A 7160-nucleotide genomic window follows, 5' to 3' on the forward strand; every position below is an offset into this window, starting at 1 on the left:
TTGACTGATTGTAGATATTAATTACATAAGCAAAATACCTTCATTGCAACATCTAGATTAGTGTTTGATTAAATAGCTGGGTACTACAGCCTAGCCAAGTTGATACATAAGATGAATTATTACAAGTGAGAATAGTTTACCAGCTTCCAGCACAGATTTGTACCGCCTGGAGTTGTTATGTTATCGTTTCCAATAGATTCTCACTACTTGTCCCGAAGGGTATAGGTAGAGGGGTTAGGACTGGTATTGAAGGTACAGTTTCTAGAAATGGTCTGTGATTGTTTGCTTTCTCTGTCATTAGAATTCCAACGAAAAGCAACCTGATTAGTGAATTCTTATGAAATTACTTGTGCCTGCAAGAGTTACTCTACTTCTAGAGAGTGTTTCCAAAGTAGGAAACTAGCAGAGAGCAAGGAAAAATCCTGAATATATGAATTTAATACTTTAATAATAGGCTGCTCTGCCTATATCATAGCATGTGACCATCTACTCCACCTACATGTGAGGCTAGGCTGGTAGGGCACACTCATCTCCCCTCCAGACCTGGCAAAGCTCATATCAGCAGCCCAGTGGCCTCATGGAAGGGAAGTGAACCCCAAAACATTGCAATTGATAATGACATGGTCTTTAAGATCTAGAGGTAAATGGATAGTTGGCCATTAGCATGGTGCAAGTAAAGAAAGAACATGTTGAAAACAGTGGTCCAATAAAAGAAATGTACAGCTTAAAGGATGTGGTGATGATTACATTCAGCCCATGATATTTTTTTGTCAATTTGTTTGACTTTCTTTTTCCCCCCTGGTGGATGAATTGTCTGCTCTTTCCTTAAAGCTGTTAAGGCTTGAGAAAGAAAACAACATAGGCATTTTAATTAACTTAGATGCAGGGTTTGCTTGAAAGGTAGTCACTCTGAAATAATGTGTTCTCCTCTGCATTGGCAGCACAGTTTCAAAGGGTCTGCTGAAAGAATAAGAGAGTCTTAAGTTTAAACTAAAAGTAACACGACAGTTACAAGCTCTGCATTCATGCTGTGTTCAAAAGCTTCCTCTATTTCAATTTCCCTTCCTTTTAGAATAAGTAGGGAGGAAGAGAATAAATAATATCTTGTAGAAGGTTTCCTCCTGTGGGACTCCATTTTTCTGCAGTGAGCTACTGCACATTTCCTAGTCAAAGGACATAAATGCAGACTTCCAGGGGAATTTTAAAGAAAAAGATCACCAGAAAGGTGACACTTCTAGAAATAGTATCATGGTGTTTGCTCATTAGCCTTGGCTGGTGCTGAGCTGGTTCTCTGGAAGAATCCCTCTTAAAATCCTGCACTTCTAAACTTGGTATCATAAAAGGCAGTGGAAACTCTTCACTCGAGAACAATTTATATTCCGTTACTATCTGACTGGCATTAGGAGTAAAGGATCCAGAAAACACAGAACCAAATTTACCTTACTTAGCCAGCATTTTTAATTCTTCTTTCCTACTCATTTTCTATTGATTTGTGTGGCAGGGTCTCTTAGAAGGTTCCCAATGATCCTGCCTCCTGGTATAAACTCCCTTGGGTAATTCCCTACCCTTGAGTGTAGAGTGGACCTTTTGACTCTTTTCCACTGACAAACATGTGGTGAAGTAACAGGAGGTCACCTCCAAGATTAGATTACAAAAGGGCTGTGGCTTCCATCCTAAGCACTCTCTATCCTTCTTTTACTGGATCACTTTGAGGGAAGCCAGCTGCTACATTCTGACCTGTCCTATGGAGAGGTTGATGTAGCAAGGAACAGGTCTCTCTGGCCAGCAGCCAGCAAAGACTTGAGGCCTGTTAACAGTCTTGACCTCATACCTGTTAGGATGGCCATTGTGAGAAAAACAAAAAAACAAAAATAACAAGTATTGGCAAAGATGTGAAAAAATTGTAACATTTTGTGCCCTGTTGGTAAGAATGTAAAATGATGCAAATTTTATGATACAAGGTTATGGGGGTTCCTCAGGAAAAAAAAAAAACCTATAAATAGAATTACCACATGATCCAGCAATTCTACTTCTGAGTATATATCCAAAAGAATTGAAAATGGGATCTTGAGATATTTGCATCCTATGTTCACTGTAGCATTAATCACGATAGTCCTGATAGGGAAACAACCTAAGTTTCCATTAATGGATGAATGGATAATGATATACAATGGTAGACAGATAGATAGATAGATATACAATGGAATATTATTCGTCCATGGGAAAGAAGGGAATCCTGTCATTTGGTACGTCATGGAGGAAATTTGAGGACACTATGCTAAGTGAAATAAACCAATCATAAATAAACCTATACTTAATAATTATACTTACATGAGGTATCTAAAGTAGTCAAACCCTTAGAAATAGAAAGTAGAATTGTGATTCCCAGGGCCAGGGGAAGGGGGAGAAGAAGAGTTGTTCAATGGATGTACAGTTTCAGTTTTGTCAGATGAAAAACTTTTAGAGGTCTGTTGCACAGCAATGTGCGTATAGTTAAGTCTACTGTACTGTACCCTTCAAAACGGCTAAGATGGTGAATTTTTATGTTTTTTTCTTCACCACAATTAGAATCAAACCAGTAAACCTACCCAGCAAACCTATCTAACCTGGTATGTTGGTTCAGATACAACAATCTCGCTCATTCTCTAAGCCTTCTCATCCTAGTAGTGAGAACATTTTTCTAGAAGAGGTACCAAGTAATTTGTTGGGAAAATGGCTGGTTTTAAAGTCAAAAGATATGAGTTTGATTACTGGCCCCTCCAGAATTCTTATATTCTCTAAGACAAGTCACTTAGACTCTCTTCCGCAAAACAAAAATAATGCTGAAGGAATATGGTCATTGTGAGGTTTAAATGAAATGAGGAAAACAGAATCCTTCCTTTTTAAAATGTCTGGTATTATAAATATGTGAATTACTCTTCTTAAAACTTTGTAAAAACAAGTTAAAAAAAAAAGTTCAAATCTCCTAAAGTGCCTGAAAATTAATTTCCAAAAATTTTTGGAATCAGAACATATAATCAGGGATTTTGCTGTTCTGTCTGACTCTTCTATTTGAATCTGAAAATTAAATAAACAGTTTTCTTTACACTTTGTGAAACTTTTCTATAAAAAGTTATAAAACACAGTTTACAAAAATTAATCATTAAAAAGTACTTAAAAGCAGTTCAACTACACAGTTATAGAGTACTCATACTTACATATATTTTTTTAACTGGATAAAATGATGGAAAATTCAGTGGGATGTACTTGTACTGCTTTAGTTCATTGGCTCTCACCTGTAGATGATTTTGCCCCCCAGGAGATATTTGGTAATGTCTGGAGATATTTTTGTGTCACAGCCAGAGGGGTGAGTTTTACTGACATCTAGTGGTGGAGGCTAGGGATGATTCTTAAAAGCCTACAGGACAACCCCACACAACAAAGGATTATCCAGTCCAAAATGTCAACATGCTGCTGTTGAGTCAACCCTGCTTTAGATGACACTGTGTAAGTGTGACACTGTCTAAGCTGCTTAGAATCCTAACCACTAAGAGACTATAATGACCACTGTAGGGCCCTATCCTTTGCTCCTTTCCCTCCCTTCTCCATCTAACTTTAAGGACCTTATCTCCTGTATCCCCAAAGAGACTACTCCATCCTTTTATGTCTTCAGTCAAAATTTATGTGGAACCACTGTGGAAACTCATAAGACATGACAGACTGCAAAGGCATTAATATGCTACTGACACCAGCTGTAAATCTTCATCTCATCTGCTGCTGACAGTGCTATCTCAAAGATTTCAAAGAGCCTGAAAGAAGTAGACTCCTGAGTAAAAAAAAAAACCCAAAACAAAAAAGAAACAGCTGTCCTAGGATCAACCTAGGTGATACAGAGGGAACGCTGCCCTGCAGGAGAAAGCATTTTGAGAGCTTATCTGTCACTGACGTCACATCCAGTTCAAGTTTATGTTGTCCTCCTGCCCTAAAGAGTTCCTTCACTTTTTTTACTCTCAAGTCTTACCACCACACAGGATCTACTTGCTCTATTATAAAGGTCAGTCTGAAGTTACAACAATATTGCACATGATAGCTTACTTTCCTGGTGCTTTTTAGACTGATGATTTCCCCAAGTTCCACTAACAGAGGATATCAAGAGATTTTTAACTGATGATAATTAAGGGACGTCTGGGACCTTGAAGTGGAAGTCCAGTGATCTGCAACTTTCTGAGCTCCAGTCTTTATCCGCGTAGCTCAATCCCTGAATGAACAGGACTCAAAGGATGCCATGATTAGGCACTGGGATACAGGAGAGGTTGCTGGATGAATACAGAGCATGTTAAAACTGTGTTTCCCTCATGCAAACTGCCTTTATAGCTGGGGAGCATTGTGGAGAAAAGTTATTTTAACCACATCCTTTGTAGTTTGATTCTAAGCAGAAAAAAAAAAAAGTGTTGTATAGGATGTTTGAGTACTTGAGAATAATATAATAGTTTATTTAACTTTAGGAAGTTAAATAGGTTATTACATGCCTGATTGAGTTCAACAGTAAAGAAGGGTCTTCATTGCCATGTGGAAGTCTAGGTCTATGACTCAATTGCCAAATTCTTCCCACATTTTACAGAATGCTTTGGAGAAGAATAGTCAGCGGTTATTTTCATGAGTATGCCCTTTTGATGAGGCTGCCAAAGCATTTTTGCAACCACTCGACCAGTTTTGTGGTAGCTCTCTGAATGTCAAAGAGGTCCGAGGAGGAGGAATTAGTAGAGAATACTTTAATCAAATTAAATGAGAAAGAGAGATTTTGGCAACTGTATCTACTTCTGAAATTTACATGTATAGGGTGTACCTTGTAATCAGAATTCTAACAAGGAGTCAACGTGGTTCTCTCAGTGGAAAAACGACTTTTTAAAATTTGTTTGCTGAAGCTGAACAGCCTTGAAAGAAGATGAAAAGGTAGCCAATAAATTCAGTATCTTACTGAGAGACTCAGCAAATACTGAATAACACTATCCTAACAAATCTTAATGAAAAGCTAAATCTGCCTGTGAACAGAAGGGATTGACTGGGAATAAATTTACTTCATAAAGACTCAAATCAAGTGGTCAGACAGTTCTGTTTTGTCAAGTTTGGAAAAGCCTTCTCATTAAAAAGAAGAGAATTCTGTTGTACTTTATCTGCAATGGTGCACGAGGGTCCTGAAAAGATTTTGCTACCAGTCACACGACCTAATGTGAGCACCTAGAGAAAACATAGGAGTAATTGAAACTTGGAGCTAAACACATCTCACCTTTCACACAAAAGCTGGTGGTATAAGTGAAAATGGTCCCAGGAGTCTTTGCCTACTACATTGGTTGCCCCCAAAGAATTAATTATAGCGTCTGGTTTAAGAGTGTCTTTGGGAAGGGAAAGCACATCCTTTCAGACCTGTGTGGTCTCAGAAGCATATTAATGCTTAAAATGGCATGAGGAAAGATTTGGACTGCTTCATTTTAGAAAAATGTGTGCCCTGGCCTAGAAAACATTTTTAAACAAATAAGTTAGTATCTTCTCTGGGCTGAAGAGTAAATTGTTGATCCAAAAGTTGCTGCTAAGTCACCCAAGGTTCATAAACATGTGGATTAAGACTAATAATAATTAAGGATGCATTCGATGTAGGATTTCCAAGGGATGGGACTAGCAGATTGCACAACAATCTCCCACCCCATTCATGAGCAAGTTGAGAAATGAGAAATGAATAAAGATAAAACAATATATCCATCACAGCCAGGTTAGAGGGCAGGACTCAGAATCTATTAGTGCAGTGGGCTCTTTAATACCAAACCTTAGCATGAGGCATACCCCATCCCCACATCCCTAGATAGCTGGACCAAAGGCTTAGCCATGGAAGTAAGTTTGCTCCCAAAAGGATAAAACATAATGCTGTACTGAGTAAGCCTAAGTGGTTATTCTTTCAAAAATTACCAATCACATAAGTCAGGCTAATTCCCTAGGAGTAGAATGAATCAAGGAGAGAGGTCTGAACATACTTAGAGAAATGTTCCTAAACCAAAGTGGATTTATTTTACAGTTCAGTTTTCAAGTTACTGTTTATATGCCAAAACATTTGTATGTGTGTGTGTATGTAATATTTTTCTTATGGAAAAAAAAAAATTCCTGTGAGATGGCTAATATTCTTAGCTTAAACTCTTATGAGTTTGGAAATTTTAGGAAAATTTAAATGAGATTTTCCCCAGGAATTCACATGAAGGAAGTAAGACTATTTATGGAGTTAAAAAATAAAATCAGTAAGTGTCAGACCAGAGTAGAAAAATGCAAAATTGCCATAAGGAGACAATTATAACCTGAGTTGAATATTTTAATACAATTAAAGAAAGAATATATTCATAAGCTGATGAAAGAATATATTCACCAGCTAAGTTAGGAGAGAGAGAGAGAATTCTTCAGCTGGGCTCATTAAAGCACTGGCCATGGCAGAGGAAACCTTAGTCAGTAGACTCAGAAACTCAAGTCCCATTGATAAGACCTTTCCTCTGGTCCTATTAATCACTTAATTTCTCTAACTTCCACTCCTCTGATCTCTTTCTTGTTGGACCAGTTTTGACTGCTGTGCTGCCCATGTAAGTCTGCGGAGGGAGAAAATGTTCTGTTCATGAAACTGCATGTCTGTTTGGTACATGAAATTGTTGTGAAAAAAATTTCTTCATGGAATCTGATTTTCTTTTTCCTATATACAATGTGTGTCAGAGAATGTGATGACCATGTTAATGCCAGCATCCTGATCTATGTGGTATTTACAGTTTCCTTGGAAATTAGTAAATTATTATTCCAGTTTATAGATTAGTTCCCGTGAGCCTGGTAGAGGTGAATCTGATCCTGAGTAGTAGATCCAGTATTAATATGCTGACCAAATAAAATTTCTGTGCATGCAAGGCTGAGGGAGAGAGTGGTAGCAAAGTAGACCACATTATTGAAGAAAAAGACAAGACTATGGAAAAATGAGGTATAAAAGATCACATTATACAATGATTATAGGAATATAGCTGCATAATTACAAGTGCACAATTCCATAAAATTTACTAAAACTTCTAAAACATTCACCAAATGTTTCTACAACAAATTAGAAGAACATAAGGAAGCATGATCTGGTCATGCAAATTGAAGGAACATAAGAACATCAACTA

The sequence above is a fragment of the Tursiops truncatus genome, chromosome 18 (assembly GCF_011762595.2).
Source record: "Tursiops truncatus isolate mTurTru1 chromosome 18, mTurTru1.mat.Y, whole genome shotgun sequence".
In the NCBI taxonomy this organism is placed as follows: Eukaryota; Metazoa; Chordata; class Mammalia; order Artiodactyla; family Delphinidae; genus Tursiops; species Tursiops truncatus.